Raw genomic sequence first — 18948 nt, forward strand, 5'->3', positions numbered from 1 at the left:
TTTTTTTCTTTTCTTCCTCCCTCCGCCCCCCCCCCCCAGTTTCTAATGTTTTTAATCATGGTTCAGAGCAGTTTCCTCCAGTAATTGCCTTGTGCTATTTGGTGCTGAGGGTGGTGTACCCAGTTTGGGGCAGCTCTGCAGACCTCACTTGTTGGGGGGGTTAACCCAGCTGGTCTCTGCTGCAGGCTAAATATGACTTAAAGACTGCAATACTAATTTGCTTCTAGGGTGGAGGTGCTCGGGGTGCTGAGTGAGGCCAAGTTCAGCCCTTGTTCCTGCGGGAGCCCAGCTGTGTGTGCCCACAGGGCCATGGGCTTTGGTGGGCAGAGGCCACCAGCTCTTCCTTATCACATTTCTCTTTTCATTTTTCTATACAATTCATGTAGGCTGGGAACTGTGTTCAGCTGAAATGTTCAGTGGGGAGAATGACTCTGAAAGCAGGATTTCAGGCAAAAATTGGCCCTTGCTTCTATGCTGTAATCTGGAGTGTGTTACAGTTGGTACTGGGTAGAATATGGTTTAATGGGAATGTGAATAATTCAGTAGGTTTCTGACAGTCAATTTGCTTCATGCTGAATTGAAATGCAAGCAGGAATGATAACACCAATTAAAGTAAATGCAGAATTTTAGCACAGGATGACGAAGTCGCACTGTCAATGGGAAGCTCAGATGAGAAAGGGCATTAAAATAAAAAGGAAGCTTGCCTAAGATGTAGGCCCACTTTTACCTTGTTTTTTTCCCAGGTAAATTTAAAAAAAAGCCTGGTTCTGAGAAAAAGACACCCACCCTAGTCACTGGGCTAAGGCTGAGGTCCCTGCCCATCCGGTTGCCGGGGCTGTGCTGCCGAGCACCATCCTGGCTCTCTTGACTCCGCTGGTGGCTGTGGGACCAGGACCAGGAGCTGGGGGGGCTGTTCTTGAGTTAAACTGCTTGTGGGGAGGTGGCATTTGGTGTGGCTAGCAGGCAGGAATTAATCCTGACACTCTGAGTCTTCTAGGAAGTCTTTGCTTTTAAAGCACTGCCTTTTATCATCTGTTGTGTAGGAAGAGTTAAGTGTACAATTTCCTTCGCAAAGAACAACTGTTCCAGATCAGCTATAATTAATTTGATTGACACAGGGCTGAAATTTCCTGCAGATGAAACTGAGTTTCAGATATTCTTGCTCTTGCACTGCCTGCAATTTGACAATCCTGAGGTCTGGGGGGGTGTTCTGCCCTGGCAGCCACGTGGGGGGAGCCCAGGGTCCAGCCCGAAGCAGGGAGATGCCATCCTGGCACACCTGGAGTTACTGTGTCTGGCTCTTCCAGTGGAGAGCAGGGAATCACTGCCCCGAGGGCTGAGGGGTGGCTCTGAGGGGGTCAGGAGCTGAGCCCCATCTCACAGGCTTTCTTACTTAGTAATTTACAGCGATACAAGAACCCCAGAAGTGAAATCTCTCCTTGCTGACTAAGAAGTGATCAGATCCTTAGAAACAGGCTGGAGCCATCTGAATGTAGAGAAAAAGGAAGATGTAGCTCTGGTGATTTTTTTTTTTTTCTTTTTTTTTTTCCTTCCCCTGAGCATTGGAGTTTGCGTGGGAAACCTGGGCTCCTGCATGTGCTGATGGTAAAAGGGCTGGTAAAACAGCCCTCTGCCTGTATTCTGAGCAAACTGTGGCTGTGTGTAAGGAGCATCAATAGCTGCTAGTGTGATGGCCCCCACCGCTGTGGTTTTTGTTGCTGAGTCTGATCCAAAGCCCATTGAAGTTAATGGCTGTCCTCCCGTCAATGTGCATGTGCAGTAGAGAATGTCTCTAATTATATTCCCCCACCTGCAACCCCCATTTTAGAACCACACTGGAGTAAGTGATGATCCGTGGTGGGACATGCTGCTTTTGGGAAGGGGTGGCATTTATGTGGAAGTGCCAGTCATCCCTGAACCAAAACTGCACTCTTTGTAGATAGTCTGCATATGAATTTCCTCACCTGTGGAAAGAACTGAACAGCATGGTTTGATCTGAGTCTCTAATAGTCTAGTGGACTTCATGAAATTGGTTCTCAAACATATATTTGGGATGTGCCTGTACTCCCAAGAGGATATAAAATATCATGGAGTCAAAGCAGCCTGTGAAAATAGAAAATTAGTGTACCCTATTTGTGCATCATTAACGAAAGAAAAGAGTTTGAAATAGATGCTGTAGTACAGATCACCTTGTCACAGGGAAAGCTGAACTAGCTTAAGAATGTTTGGGCTATTTTGAATATTATTAATATTATCCTATATTGCTGAAAAAATTATTGACTTTTGAACCTTTAGATTTTTTGCAGCACAGAAACAATAAAAAGGTAACACAGAAGTATATTTGAAGCTTGTTTTACTTGCAGTTTGGAGTGACACTTATCAAAGCACTGGCTTAGAGCCCTGCTGATTCCAATACTATTGATTTTTAGTGAGAATATGTGCCCAGTCATCAGTCCCTGCTGGTGAAGCAGCTGTGTTCGTGGCAACGTGAGCATTCAGAAGATGTATTTATCAGAAATGCACTGGCAGGTTTTTCATGAAGCTGAATTTACTCACTGTCTTCTGCAAGAATACCTATTAAGCCTGTTATTTTTTGGGTAATGTTCCTTTTATGACTGTAGATGTGCAAGGCTGTTTGCAGGTGAGATGGGTTGTGCTCGGGCGGCTCCAGCAGCACAGGGTGTGACATGGCCCCTGCAGTCGGTGTGCTTGTACTCAAATGCTATTTAGAAAACAGATGATTTCTAAGTGAAGATGAAGGCAGGCTGTCTGCTCTCTGGTACCAGAGCAGAGCCCAGGGCAAGAGGAGCCCTGCCCTGGCCAGAGCTGCTGGGGAATGTTCCTTTGCAGGGCCAACTCCAGCCAAGGTTGGCCATCACCACTGCCCGCAGCAGTGTTCCCTCTGCTGCCCATGACTCGGAGCAGGGCTGCTGCTCTGCAGCCAGGTCTTCTGCCAGTTCAGGAGAGGGACCTGCCCTGGCACCTGGCAGTGTGATAAGGTTGTTTTTTTTTCCTTTTTTTTTTTTCTTAACTTACACAACCCACTATCAATACTGGCAAGCACAGCATCATTTACAGCCCCGTTTTTTCCTTTTGTGGACTTTACTGAGTCAGGGAGGGAAGCAAAAGTACCCATAGCTCTGCACAAGGGCAATTTGGTATTTCTAATGAGAGCAGAAAGAATGACTTTGCAAAAGCATTTTATTGACAAATGTTCCCTGTCTCTTCCAAGTCAGATATCTTTTCCACATTTAATATATTTAGTATAAACGTGTTTTCAAATTACTTTATAGAGATAGAGTACTTACCCAGCTAACCCACCAAAAATCTCTGTGACATAGGAATAATCCCCTCCCGATTTGGGGATAGTGACTCCCAGTTCGGCGTAACATAGCGAGCCAAGGGCAGCCACCCCACCGCCAAGCACCCAAATAACGAGAGCGAGTCCCACCGAGCCGGTGTGCTCCAAAACTCCTTTTGGCGAAATAAAGATCCCAGAACCAATGATATTACCTGGAAAAGGACAAAAGTTTTGCTGTGAGGTAAAAGAAAGTGAGACATGCACTTTTTTTTTTTTTTTTAAATTGAAAATAAAAGGGAAACAAACCCACCGTTCCACCAGCCAAAGGAGAGCCCCACACTAAACCCTCTCTTCTGGATTTTGCTTGGCTGTATTGTATCTGGTTGTGCCCTGGGGAAAGCCCTGTGTTTTCTCAGTAATAAAGGAGGGTAAGTGTCTGGTCAGCCCTGCTGGAGCATGGTAAGACCAGGGTGAGCATCTGTGTCTGCAGCTGGTGGTTTTGTGGCACTGGCTCTGTCACCAAGCTGCTGTCACCCCCCATGCCCAAGTACTTTATCCACCGGAGTTAGAAGCATCTTTGTAATGAAGATTTTACGTCGTCTCCTGAGAGGAATCTAAGCAAGATAAGGCCCATCTCCAGGGTGGGCTGGGAAGTCAAAACCCCCTCTGTAGCATTATCTGTCATGTATGGGCCAAGAGATGCTCTTGTCACTGGGGGGGTTTAAGATTGTGCTTGTAAAGTCATCTCAAAGCCTCAAATGTTAGAAATGAATTAATATTTTATATTTGCAATACCTGTGCTGCTTAGTCATTGCCCACAGATTTTAAAGGGATGTTCTGGGATGACTGAAATATTGGACAATGTGGACTTTGTCCTACTAATTTCGTTTAATTAGCATATGAGGGGTTGTGCTGGGTGTAGAAGGGGCATGCAGATATCACAGATGATCTTTTTTGCATGGGGCCAGGGCATGGTTGTCCTCCCAGACCAGTGGCAGCTGCTCTGCAAGAGGTGCTTCAGAGCTCCTCCGAGTCTGGAAGGAGAGATTTTTTTGTCAGTCTTGGCACTTTGAGCGATACCTGAATAGCACGTCCCAAAAGGATGTGAAGACCCTGCTTTGTAGGACTGTGCTAAGGGCTTTCTTCTTTTATGAGTTACTATTAAAATCCTCACTGACAGAATTGAGTTTCAGCCTGTCCTGTTGAGCAGCATTTCTTACCAGTGTAGACACAAAGATAAAATACTGGATACCGGTCATTAATGAGGTCTTGTCATCTAAACCAGCTTCTTGGCAGCCTTTGAACCTGCGCCTCATCAAATCTAAGCTCTCCGCCTCCCCTCTGCTTTATAAATGCCTTTCAGCCTGCAATGTATAGTAAGTTCCCTAAATACTTCTAGTTATGCACAGTTTTGCTAAGCTTGGCTTCAATTCTATCCTCATGTTTCTTAAAGCAGCTTCTGGAATGGTGGCCCATCCAGCCTCTGCCCTGGCGCTGCTCGCAGGGAGCTGTGTGTGCAGCACGCGTGTGGACGCAGACACGCTACCTGTGCTTGGAAACGAGATTAAGGTAGAAAATAGACCACTCCAGCAACCAATGAGCAGGGTGTTTTACCCGAGCCTGGAGCTCAGCCTGTCCCCACAGCCGCGCTCGTGGCCCCTGTGGCTGGGTGGCTGTCACCCGCTGTTCTTGTGGCACCACCGAGCCCAGGAGGTGGGACAGAACCAAACCAGACTCCAACGGGTGTGAGGGGGGTTCGGGCTGCTGTCACCCATGATCCCTCTCCAGTGGTTACTGGCAGCAGGTCCCACATCAGGCTTTTGCCAAACAGGGTGCAAGAGCCCCCATCCTTAACCATTTCCAGCCCTTTATCTGGTTACCTGGGGCATCTTTGTGTCGTACGTTTGATGCTGAGCCCTGGCACGGGTGTCCCAGACCAGTCGCACTCACAGCGTGCACTTTGTGCCCAGGTCAGTGCCTTGAGCTGACCTCAAACAGTCAGGAACCACGGAACCCACCCCAAAATCAGGGAGTGGGGCTTTAGTGAAAACCCCAATGTTTTCAGCTCGCCTCTGGCTTTGGAAATATTAGAGTGCATTTGGGGTCAGGTTTGGATATTTTTCAATGTAACCATGGGAGGTGAAAATCATTCTTTAAAGAAAAGCTGACTTTTCATTAAAACATATCAAGAACTGCATTTTAAGTGAATACAGTAAATATCACTGTGCTTGTGAGAAAATAAAGGGACCTGGTAATACTTTGCTTATTCACTTAGCATGCAAAGTCCTTAGGGCATCTTTTATTTATCTGCAGCACACAATCCACACGGACTGTAAAAATAATGGATCTTGCAGCCTGTTGAAAGTATTCAGCAGTTCTTTGGGAATGGCCTTACTAAGTGTATTTAGAAACCATATTTCTGATAAAACTAAGCAATTTCCTGTGTGGTTAGCAAAGAAAAATATCACTCATGCTTTTTACTGCTTGTGCATTTCATTAAAGATCTATATTATACATCTGAATTTCTGAATGGGTGTGTAATATGGACTAGAAATTTATTAAGCAGCTCTTGCCCCTACAAAGTGACATATTAACAATAAAGAAATTCTGCACCTTTTTCTTTGGCTGCAGTCAGGTAAATCGCTTTTTAATGACACAGTCTGTGTCATTATTCAAAATAGCTCTCTTACAAAGAGTGCTGAAGCTTTGCATCCTGCCTGGGAGTTAATAAATAAATATATCTTATTTGAGTATGAAATAGTGTGAAGAGAAGTGTTGAGATTACTGTTAAACAGTAACAAATAAAGCTGAGTCAAAAGGAATTGTGCTTTACAAATAAATCCCAGTTAAATATGAGGTGGATTACTGCAATAATGGTGATGATGTAACTCACCGTGAATATTTACATGTGTATTTGTTTAGCAGGATAATGCTAAACCAAGCAGCCTCTAGTCCAGCTGACTGTCAGTTACGAGGGTGGAGGGACTCAGCTGAATTAAAACCCACCAACACTCCAAGTGCGTTTCCTTCACCTCTAGTCAAGCATGAATTTAGGCTACGTGGCAGTGCTTCGGGTATTTCATATAATGGCCTTGAACTTCTTTGCTTTTAAATAGCATTCCCAAAAATCTTAATGAGGAATGGATGAAGAATAAAAGAATCTATAGAGCTTGGCATTAAAGCAGTAGCCATTTAACTTCGTATGTGAGTAAAAAATGTAACTACTGTACCAGTGGAGAATGAATTATGGCTCCTCTCCTAATATGCTTGCAAGGGAAAAACTGAAAAATGGCTATAAAAATAACAGTGATAATTTAATGTCTATAGGGATTGGTATTTAACAAAATTAAACGATCTTAAAATCTGACTTCAGTTCCAATATTTATGTTAAAATTCTTAGCAAGTAAGAACATGACCAGCCATTATAAACTGCAATTCCAGCATTCCAAGTGGATTTTACTGGGTTAAGAATTTATAATCTGATTATGCTACATCCAACTTTAAAGATTTTTAAAATCAGGTTACTTAAGATACTAACAGAAGTGTTTCCTTTAACTTGTCATAGATTTATAAAGAAGGTATTTGCCTTTTGAGCACTAAAATACAGGTGTAGTCCATAAGGACTTGAAGAACTAGGTTTTTCTAACAATGAAGGTGTGGGTAGAACAGAAAATTGAGTAAAGGCAAGTATTTCAGGCACAATTTCACTAATATTAACAGATGTGGTCTTACAGAGGGTGTGATAGTCTGTTTTAGTGATAGTTAGATTTAGGCTGTTTAAAATTTAAAATTCCTGCCTTTCTGAAAGGGGATGCTCTTTTATGTTCTTTTTGTAAAATTAGCAATAATTTGTCAATTACTCTTCTTCTACAGAAGAAGGCTAACCAAGCGAAACTTCATCAGGAAAGCTTTTAAGCCTCTGTTTTGGAAACATGATGATCACAAAGTAATGTGCTGCTCTAATAGCATTCAAAGGGGGTGACACTGGCAGGGACTGGCTGGGCTTGTAGGAAGGGCCCATCTGTACTGCAGAGACATCGCTGCAAAAGCTGTACCGTGGGACGTTACCACTGTAGTACTCGGAGTCAAATGCAAACGCTCCCTGGAAACCCTTCCCTGGTTCGCAGCATCAGGCTCTCCCACACAGGCACGGGGGCACACGCTGTGTCTGACCCGCTGATGTACAGCTCTGCCTGTTCCAGAGGGCAGGGCCCGGCTGAGAGCCGGGAGGAGACACGGCTGTCCCCATCGGCCCTGTGGTGCCTCCCTGCGCTGGAGGCCACAGGACTAGGCCACACGTGCCGAGGACAGACCTGCACTGAGGCAGATCCACGGTGAGGAGATGCTGGGGATCAAGGCCTCTTAGGAGCAGGTGAAATAATAAAGGAGGAGACAGATGTCTGCTAGTGCATGGTTTTATTCTGTTTTATTTGAGCAATGCTGCTGCAATGTGTTTATATCAAAGGAGAAGTTAAAGCCTGTATGATCGGATTTTTGTTGTTCAAAATTGAGAACTCCTTTTGTTCTGCTAATCCTTTCACCGTCTGCAGGCTCTGTCTGCTCTTTTCAGGCACACAGTCCAACACTTTATTTCCTGCTCCTCTGTTCTGACTCTTGTACTTGCTCTGATTTCTCTACTTCCTTAACTTCTGACTTGCTCTCCTCTTCTCTTGCCAGTGTTGGGATATGTGGGCTGCATCTCATTACCCCAGAGAGCAAGCCTCAGCCTCCTGGGCCCTTCGCTAGATGGGATAAATACCACAGATAAGGCAGAAATACTAGGAAAACCTTCTAGGGACTGGCAGGCATTTTCTTTGGGATTTTTCTCAAAGGGGTAGCAGTGAGTGAGCCCCAGTGTCTGTGGCAGCAGCGCTGTGTCCCGGCAGGGATTGCTGAGCCCCGCAGTGCACCATCCTCGTCTGCCTCCTCCCCTGACAGCAGGGACCTCCGGCAGGGCTTATGGCAGGGCACTGCTGCCAGGTGAGGATGAGGGGTCCAGCAGAGACCTATCCTTCTTGGTGGTCCCACTGCATCACCCCCGACAGCAGTGTGGGGAACAGGGGGTCCAACCACTCCTCCCCTGAGGGACTCCAGCCCATAAAGGAGCCACTGTCACCCTTGAAGCCAAGCACTCCTGTGGCACGGGAGAATGCTTCCGCCCTTCCACTAGTTTCCAAAGAGGAACTGAATGCCAAACCTACCTTGGTGCTGTGAGAGGGATGTGGAGGAAAGCCCTCTACCATTCCTAGGGTGCCTGGGTAGGAGAGCGCAGCACTGCCCACTGCTCTCTGTAAATAGCGCAGCTTTACGCTGCATTAGCCCTTGTTATCTGTCTCACATCTGCTCCCTGTGCTCTCCGGACCTTGGTATCCTGACTTGGAATTTTACCTGCAAATGGCAGAAATGTGTCATTAAATCCCTCAGTGCAGAAAGGGACAGTTTCTGCCTGCATGCAGAGGGGTGAGCATCTTCCCTAGGACACTGCATGACTAATTGCTGCCAGATAAACCCTGAGCTTAAGGAAAGCAACTGACAGTAGAGCACGGTGCCCCCGTAGAGGCATGGGAGGCAGACACCAGCCCGTGCAGCTGATTTAACGTTTGTCCCTTGGCTGGGAAATCCCACAGGTGCCAGCTGTGCCTCGGGGATGGCTCACGGCGCCCCCCGCAAGGATTCTCAGCGTTTATCAGGAAGAAAAGCAATGACAAAATGCTGCTGTAAAGCTCACCAACTTAGCTTTAGTAACAGCCAAAGAGTTCAGCTGTGCTGGGGCGTGCTGTGGGTCAGACAAGGACAGATACATCTCTTTGCCAGCCCAGGCTCCTCAGCCCTGCTCCTGCCACTGGCAGGGACTCTTGCACCATCTCTGAAGATTAATTTGTTTCATGGAAGATGCTGGGGATTGTTTTTATTTCCTTTTTTTTTTTTTCCTCTCCCTATCTCTATTCTTCTTGCTCACTGTGACTGAGCAAGTAAACAAATGTCTTGAACAGTCTGGAAAATTTATCGGCAACCGCTGCCCGTTGGGAAAGCCTCTTCCCGTCCCTTCTGAAAGCTGCCAGTCCTCACGGTCCTATCATCACTTGTCTAATTAGAAAGATTACATAAAATGGCAGTATGCAATGTCAAGAGTTACAGAGCACACTAATACAAGTGCACAGAAGGACCTTTTTTTGTGTGACGAGTCTGGGCTCTACTGGAGAAGCCCCCCTGGTGGATCTTTGGACCATGCTCATGTAGCTACTGCAAACCTGGGACATTATCACCTGGGATCCATTAAGAGCATCTCTGAACTAGGCAGATTCTTAATCTCTGAAGGGGCATCACAGGAATTTAAGTATGTTAAACTTTAAAGGTAAAGCTATGTCAGTAAAGGGGTTAAGTGTTGAAAGCACCTTCCTTTGTCCTAGTGACATGGTTTAGTGATGGTTTTTTATCAGAGTTAGGTTGATGGTTGGGCGAGATGATCTTAAAGGTCCCTTCCAACCCAGACAATTCTATGATTCCTGAACTGAAACTCCAGGTGATACGTATTTAAAACAAAGCAATATGAAAATAGCAGTAACAAGCCATCCAAGCACATTGACTGTTGTGTTATAGCTCAGGTTACGTTACTGCAGAAAGATTGATTAAGAATCTCTTACAAGGTCTGCAGCCATTGCCTAGGATCTTACACCAACCATGTTTTGGACGCAGATGCCAACAAGACACGAGCTCTTTAGCAAAGTTTGCTGTTCTTGCAGTTTTCACAGCTCTTTGATCGGAAATCATTCCAGCTCTCAAGTTTACATTCTTCTGGTTGTAAATCTGTGTTAGCAAATGGTGGTGCAGTTAGTTCTACCTCTGTCAGCACGGTGTCATTACATCTCTAAATGGTCTTGTCTCCCTTCTAGCAAGCAATACAGAGGTAGGCTTATGTTTCACTGTGGTCAATGCACTAAGATGGAATTTAAAAGCAAAAAAATGGTATTTATGCTGCCTGGGGTGTGCACAGCTATTGCACATTGATATTGATTTAAAACTTGGACTTAATTTTAAGTGCACTTTGGTAACTAGCTCAACCTGAGTTTAAATGAGATTTACAAATGCACATCAGCGTAGCATGCACTTGTACAGGCATCACGTCCAATGCCCTGTTGCTGTCCTTGCGTATTTAGAAATTGGTGCTGACCTGTATCTTGACTTTTTATTTTAAATTTTTAAATTTATTTTTAAAGAATACATTTAGATGACTTTACTGACAGGAACCAGAAACTTCTTGACTTCCAAAAGAAATGGCAGCTTTCCTTGAAGCTCTTAAATATCAATGATCTGTGAATTTAAGGAAAATGCCAGACATGTAATGCAGTCTCAAGAGTTAGCAATATTACTATATGATTTTCTTTTCTGCATGTGAATCCTGTATTAGTAAATACCACAACCACCTCTTGAAATTAAGTATTTTCAGAATTAGTAGATTTCATGTTGCTCATTAACGTCTTGATGTATCACGTTTGTCTAAGCAGTTGAGCAGCTGCATAAAACTTTCATCAAAAAAACGTCACTCTTTCCCCCGGATGGAAACACTTGATTACAGAATGTTTTGAGTAGACAGAAATGTGGAATTAAATTAGCTAACCCTGCAAAATACAGAGTAACGCAGATCTGAGCACCCCTGCCATCGCAATGTACAGGACCCTGCTTACAATATGCTCTCTGTTCTAGTTCTATCACAGATCAGGGATGTTTGGTTTGTCCTCTTTTTCCTCTTTCCAAGGTTCCTAAAGCAATAGACCTCTGCTTGAAGCAGGTTCTTTACAAATGTCACTTTACAGTACTTTTGCCATTGGTTTGGGGGTTTTTTAGTTCTGGTGCTTTTGAGCAGCTACATCTCAGCCAAGAAGTCCTCAGGCTGTCTCTGAAGGCCCAGAGGGAAATGTGGGGACCTCAGTAGATGGTGTACTTGGAGACCTGTCTTCAGGGAGGTCCTGTGGGCTGGTGGCTGGAGTGAATTTGCTCCTCCTGCCCTTTGTGTGCCACCTTCCCCGTCTCTGAAACAGAGAGGAGGATCCCTGCCTGCTGTGAAGGGCAGCTGGGTCGCTGGAGCAGCTCCTGTGCCCCCACCATGTCTGCTCAGGGACAAGGACCTTCATTGTTAGATCTGTGGCAAAAGGAATGTATGAGATTGGCCCCCTGTAATGTTAATTAATGAAAAGAAATTACACTTGTTGCCATTGCTCCCTGCTGTGCAGCCTGACGCAGGCGGGTCCGTTCTCACCCAACTTCATCGGGGCAGGACTGCCAGCCCCGCTCGGGGTGTGGGGAATAATGGGTTAACGTGCTTCCTACCTAGCTGCTTTCATTTAATTGACCTTGGGAATCCGTGAATCCTCTGCTCTCCTTGGCTTCAGTAGCATTTGAGGGACTTGGGACCAGTTAAGGAAATGGTCTTTGATCTTCCGTCGGCAGCTTGAGCACACGAAGGGGAGCCATTCCCTCTGTACGCACTCGTAATACATACAGGATTTGGGTACCTTTTGTAATAGTCTGCTTAAATCTTAATGCGTTGCTAGGGAACTGCCCGCGTCCACAACCAACAAACATGTAGACGTTGTGTCCTACTGGTCTCTGGCAGAATTTCCTGTAAGAAATGGCTTTATTGCAATGAGACCTACTAGCAGTAGTGCAGAAAAGCAGCTCGTCAGCTTTTTTCTTAAGTACAAATATTTTAATTCTGTCATACAAGTAGAAATCCCTTCCAAGCTGAAAGCTAGGCATGTGAGGATACCACCCAGAATCAAATATTGCTTTCCCTCACTTTTTAAAATATTGGTTCAGCTATTTTTTAATTTACTTGAGTTTAAGTACAGTGTTTGGAAGCTTAACAAGGTTGGATACTTTCTGCTCTCTTGTACCAACTAATGCTCTTGCTATTTTCAAGACACTTATAAAAAGAGCTGATTATTTACGTTTCCAAAGTGTATGGCTTTTCAAGTCTTCAGACTGGATTTAAGAGTATCAGAAACAATGAAACTTTTGTGTTTATGGAGTCCTAGACTGCCATTTCTGAAATGGTTTCATCTCCCTTTCATAGACATCAGAACTGCCTGCATTGTTTTAAATTACTGACCAAACACGGCTTGAAATCCCAACCACCAAAGACACAAGCCTGCTATCAAAACAGGACAAAATCTGGGCAGAGAAAAAAACCAAGTCGCAGGGAAATGGAAACGAAACATAGTCTGAGATGACCTCCCTAAAAACAAGCAAGCAAACCCCATTCTATTAAGCTCTCAGGAGAGCTGCTAAGGAAGTCTGAAATAATCCAGAGAAGGAACTCAACCCCTCGTTTTCATTCTTCTCAGTCCATTCCTTGCAACTCCCTAAGAAAAACTGATCCCTTGGGTGTTTTACACATAAGGATGAATTTTTATGATATAAAAGCACACAGCTTGAAGCTGTAAGTCCTCATGCTCCTTGGCAGCTATTACCTTCAGGTTTATGGAGAAGCACACGTTGACCCTTTCCAAGGCATGGGTTGGCAAGGAACACACTTCTGGAGTGATCAGCCTTTCCGTGGGGCCTGAGCAACAGCAATTTCACAGAACCATACCAGACTATTGCAAATAAATCATATATGACATGTGCTATAGTTTTTTCTCCTTGTCTCATGGTGGTTGCAGCAAAACAGTTTGCATGTAACAGCAAAAAGATGGAAGACACTCAGGAACTACAAGAAACTAGCCAACTACTGATGTTTTTTATGTGTAGCTTATGATGTCATGCACATGTATTCAAGTGCAATGACCTTTTGGCAAAACTGTTTAAGTTCCAGAGAAGGCATTTCGGTATGCAGAGCTCAGCTTCTGTCCTCCGCTGTCCCAATGCATCTCTACACTTAGCAGCTTTTTCTAGCCTATGTGGTTATTCTCTGTCCCAGAGTTAATGTCACGTAATTAACACATCTGTGGGTTGTTCAGTGACAGAGGAGAAGCAGAAGTTTTGTGATGGGCAGCCTTGTGACACTCATTGTCATGGGTCATAGAATATTGTAGATTCCAGTTCTCTGACCCAGTGTATTTAACAGAATGAGATTCTTCCTTAACTTGATTTTTCCTGGCTTTTCTGACTCTAAATAAGGTCCTTATATTGTTCAAACATAATTTTTGCATTACATTATATTAAGATGTTTGGCCTGATCTAGATTATGCAGCTTCATGTAACTGATGAAAGAGCTATTGTTTTTCAGTAGAAAAACTGCCACTAGTCCAGAACACTGACCTATTTCTTGGAGTCAGAAGTAACCTTTCTGAAGTCTTAGTGATTTTTAATGCTATGTTTTACTCTATTGATCTTGAAGCCCCATGTCTGAAGTGTGATTAAAACAGTATTTAAGGATCAGATAAAAAATTTCAACCTAATTTTCAGATGCAGAAAGATTTTTTTTTTTTTTTTTTGGTACTATTCTGAAGAAAGTGTTAAATGAATCACAGCAATTCAGCTGTGGGGGTTATTCCGTTACTCAATGATACTGAAATTCCTCAGGTTTAAACACCACCAGTATATTCCTCTCTACTTTCTTTCTCTGAAATCCAGTGGAATTTGTCTATCACCTGAAAGAGATGATGAACCATGTCCCAGGACAAGAATTTAATCGGCTCACCTTAACACTAGATTGGGCTATTCATTACCCTGAAATCTGAAAAGCAGAATCTAAAAGTTCCTGAAGATGGAAACAATTTGTAGGCAACCACTCCTCTAATCTTACTTTTCAGCCTTGACGTGCAGAGGCCAGTGCCAGAAGAACACATCAGGAGAATAAACAGTGCACAAAGAGATTTTGTGGAGGCTGGCATGTGAAGAAATGTATTTAACATTATACATGGCTTTCCTCTGCAGGAGAACAGGGCTTGCATATTCTCTGTACTTTCTTGCTATACAGAGAGGCATACGGGCATTTAAAAAGGAATTAGGATGCTGAGATGCTCAGTCCATGCTGGATTGCTGGCTCCCTGCTCTTTGCCGAGGAGCATCTGCTAAAGAACTCTTTGGGAGACTTCTGGGTTTTTCAGGACCAGCAGAAAAAACAACACTGCTAGGATGTTTTATATTTAGGGCATTTTGGTACCGACAAATGCCTTCTCATTTCATCATGCTGCAATCAAGATCACAAAAAAGTGTGGCAGCTAGTAGAAACTCCCCCCACAGCCCAACAAAAAACGGGGTCTTGAAAGGAAAAGTTTGGCACACAAAAAGCTCCAAACACAAAAAAGCTAAACCTCCACCAAACCATTTCTGCTTGTTGTGAGCCTGCCAAAGCAGAACAGACTTTCTCCACAGAAAAGGCTACATTATGCTAGAAGGAAATGAGCTGCAAGGCACAGGAAAAGGGAACACGAGTGGAGATTTATGGCAGCGCTGAAAGCAGGCACTGTACTGCCAGGCCAGGAGCAAGGCACTACCAAAGGATGCTACCTTTGTTTTTTCATCTGCCGAGGAAGAAGGAGAGTTTCTGTTGCGGGGTATCTAACTACTGGCACCCACTGCAGAAAGCTCATCACTTCAGCCTTTGGAGTCACTGTGTCCCAATCAGAATTTTCTGCTTTTTTTGGAAGGTAAGAAGTAAAGCCAAAAACCAACGAACAACAACTAGCAAAACCCACCCAAGCTAAAACCACCCAAACCACAACCACCAGTCAATGAACACCTGACAGGGAATAACCTGGAAACAGAACTGTGTTACAAAGCTTGCAAGTTTTGCTTAAGTGTCACTGACTTTAGAAAGTACAAATTAAGTTTTTTTTAAAAGATCTTTACTATGCCCTGCTGCTGGTCCTGAAGATCATATAGGAAGGATTTGTTCATGTTGACAGTTTTTACTTTGCTTTTTTTGCTGCTGTTTTGGCTCTTGCTCCTTGTATTGTACAAGACGGACTTCATATGCTTAATTATCCTGGATACAGACTGCAGCAGAAAGGCACATCTGTGGACAAACAAAACTGTTTTCTATGTCCAGAAAGACTCAATTAAGAAAAATATAAGGGTAAGGTTTTTTTCTTTTTTCTTTTTGCTGGCCAGGAATTTCTAATTAGAGCTCTTTTTTGTTTCCCTCTGTAAATTCAGTCTCGGAGGTAAGCCACTAGCCCAGAGGAGCTGCAGGATCTCCCTGGATTTTTACCAAGCTTAATTTGAACTTTGCCATGGTTTTTACTCTCAAGCGAAATGACAGCTTGCTTTCAGCTCTCTAAACTCAGGTGAAAGGCCGCCCTGTACCACTCTGATGGTAACTATGTTGGAACAGCCTCGAAGAACACAAGAACACCCCTGAAACGTATCACACCGTAAATGTAACTTGCGCGATGCATTGTGGATGGGCATCCCTAGGTTGATTTCTGTCTTTAGAAACGTCAGGTCTGATCTTTCTTGGTGGCATGTGCCCTTTTCATACTGGGTATCGAAACAAATTATGGACACCTATCAGCTTTAATGTACATACAGAACCGGGAGATGTAATTTTCAGTGGTTCTGGGTTGGAGCCTAAGCCTCTGGACTGTATGGAGAAAAAATGGTGAATTTTTAGTTATTCAGACCAAAAGAACCAGGCTGGTATTGGAAGTTAATCAGGCTGCTGTTTCTAATTCTTGTACTTTTCTAAAGAACAGTGGAATGTGGTAGAAACTACACAAAGCCAAGTCATGGAGCTTCTTACTTAGTTTTTCATCTACACAGGCAAAACTCTCACTGAAGGCACCAAACAAGTTTTTCTCTATAGCTCATACACCTCTGGTCATAGAAAAGATACATGTGCAGTGATCTTAATTACACATATAGCTCTACAAATGAGACCTATAAAGCCAGCTATGCAGAAAGTGCATAAAATAACTGTTGAATTAAATATGGCGTAGATTTCTGTGTCTGCTAAATAAATACTGATTTGGTTTTCAAGCAATTATATAGTATCTCTAAGTTATTATATAGTAGATGATAAAGCACATATGTTACTACTTTTTAAACTGTATCACTTCATCTGAGTATTGGCAAGCTTAATTTGCAGTGTAATTGAGTACATTAGAAGATTATTAATAGCTGGAGCCCGTGAGAGATTTGTTTTCACTGTACATAACCGTGTTTGAGACACAGCAGTTTGGGCACTCCTACAGCAATCTTAGGCACTCTCCAAAATTCTGTGGCAGAGATAAATTGCCAGAAAGATGTGTTACTGCAAGTAAACACTGTGTTCAGATTTACAGTCATTAAGTATCAGCCTCTTTTTAGCATTAAAACATAAAGTTTTTCTATTTAGTACCTGCATTTACGTTAGGATACTCCAAAGACATATCTTGTGCCTCAACATGAATCAATCTTCGGACACAGCTTTATTCTCAAATTAGGCTTGTTTGTATGCAAATTAAAAAATATAAATAATGAAGTAATGAAAAATAGTCTTATGTGTTGTGAGGAAGCTAGGCTGCTGGGAGAAATCAGGAGACCATCCTATGGGTGGATATAGGACAAGCATATTATATTCCTGATTTGATGTACTTTGTTCTGCTATTTTTTTCTGAATATTTTCTATGAGATGAACTGGTATTTCTTAGAGCAAAGCCTTTCAAATATCTATAAAGAGAGAACAAAAATTTGGAAGGATGAGTTTTGTGTGTGTATTAAGATGGCGTAGCAATTTATTATGTTGACAAATATCTCAGTTGTAAAAGTAGTAGAAAAATTGTCCTATAATTCAAAAGATGGAGAGAAGACTGGAAAGCAACCCCTGTTTTGGAGAGCACGAGCAGGGTCTGTGGGAGGCAGGATGGCAGGATGAGGGCTGCGCGTGCTGGTCCCCGAGCCAGCACCTGCCCTGTGTCCCCGGGGCAGGCTGGGTGCCTCGTACCTGCCCTGTCACCACTTCAAAGGGCTGTGCCACCGACTGCACCCATTTTTTTCCCCGCATTCAATCATTTGGAAAGAAGTCTTCCCCTACGGTAAATTTTATCATACAGAAAATTTGTGAGCTAACTGGTTGTCTAACATCAATTCAGATCTAGTAGTTCAGTGCTTGTGCTGAAAGTCCTAACTAAGATTTCTCTCGTTTAGCTCCAGTAGTGGCTTGCAAGCCCTTTTGGTGTAATTTACCGTATCCCCTGATTACAGGCTGTTGTGTTTTCTACAGAGACATCTACAAAGCTATACTCTGACTATGTATCACTTTGTAACTGAAGACTTTGTGATACATGATGCAATTTTACACACCTGCACACAAACAAATCAAACCCAAAACCAGAATCCTAGGGTTGTTTTTCAAACTTCTTTTATCAAAACGTGGGGGAATGTGCAGCAAAATTTTTAGGCTTTATTTGGCAACACAGATAACCTGCTCTAACACACTGCTTGACAGTATGAGACTTTATCATAAATGTCAGTATTTTTCCCTACTCAAATGTCTTTGATTAGATGAGAGGCTGTTTCACAAGATTATTTTGTACAAGTTACATATATGTATTCTGCTTGCAGAGGCTGATGAAAGGTGACTGGGAAGGCATTGGGGAGGGCAGGGCAGCAGCTTTGATTATCTAATTACGACTATTATGATTATCTAATACCAGGACTAACAAATGACATAGATGCCATACATTTTCCCTATGGCCAGCAGCAACTCAGGTGATCCCTAACCCTGGAAGTGCCTGCCTTACAGCACCGTGCCTCGTTGAACACCCCCAAGTACCCTGCTCTTACACAAGGTCGTCTGTGCTCCACTGAGATCCAGAAATTACATCTTTGTCCTTAAATATGCCAAAAGATTGAATATAAAGGTACAAACTGCAGTTAGAGCTGCCCATCAGATTTTAGTATTTCACGTCGGAACGGAATGAAATATTTTCCTTTTATATAATAGCCTCGCCCACAAGAGATCCTGTCCAAGGCAAAATTTCTCTTTCTTTTCTACAGGCCCCTCCCCACCTAAACGGGCCATAAACGGACACAGGGCTGACAGCCTAAAGCCGCAGTTGGGTACGATAACCCATGGAAGCCTGCAGTAACTCCTCTTCCTCACCCTGGGGACACCCTGGGGCGGTCACACATGGGGTGTCCCGGCCAGCCCCGCTTTCTGCGGCTCCTTCCAGCAGCTCGGGGAAGAGAAGGCAGCGGCGGGCTCGGCCCAGGGGCGCACGGGGTCCCCGGGGGCTGCTCCGCCCGGGACGGCACACGCCGCGGGAACGGGCTCGCCCCGGCCCGCCCTGACTCCATCCCGGGGGGCACCGACGGGCCCCGCAGAGCAGGGCGGTCGCGACAGGCACCGACGGGCCCCGAGGAGCAGGGCTGTCGCGACAGGCACCGACGGGCCCCGAGGAGCAGGGCGGTCGCGACAGGCACCGACGGGCCCCGAGGACCAGGGCGGTCGCGACAGGCACCGACGGGCCCCGAGGACCAGGGCGGTCGCGACAGGCACCGACGGGCCCCGAGGACCAGGGCGGTCGCGACAGGCACCGACGGGCCCCGAGGACCAGGGCGGTCGCGACAGGCACCGACGGGCCCCGAGGACCAGGGCGGTCGCGACAGGCACCGACGGGCCCCGAGGACCAGGGCGGTCGCGACAGGCACCGACGGGCCCCGAGGACCAGGGCGGTCGCGACAGGCACCGACGGGCGCGGCGGGGCTGCCGACGGCCC

General features: G+C 44.7%; 1 protein-coding gene across 1 annotated transcript in view; it reads right to left on the minus strand.

The window, feature by feature from the left end:
• The window catches only part of SLC7A10 (solute carrier family 7 (neutral amino acid transporter light chain, asc system), member 10), a 12752-nt gene extending 9244 nt beyond the window's left edge, over window positions 1-3508 (minus strand). The window contains exon 1 of the mRNA XM_014942100.1: window positions 3309-3508. The gene's annotated coding sequence lies outside the window, so the exon portion shown is untranslated. The remainder of the gene's footprint in view (window positions 1-3308) is intronic.
• Between the last annotated feature and the right edge of the window lie 15440 nt (window positions 3509-18948).

This window comes from Calidris pugnax, unplaced genomic scaffold (assembly GCF_001431845.1).
Source record: "Calidris pugnax isolate Ruff unplaced genomic scaffold, ASM143184v1 scaffold28, whole genome shotgun sequence".
In the NCBI taxonomy this organism is placed as follows: Eukaryota; Metazoa; Chordata; class Aves; order Charadriiformes; family Scolopacidae; genus Calidris; species Calidris pugnax.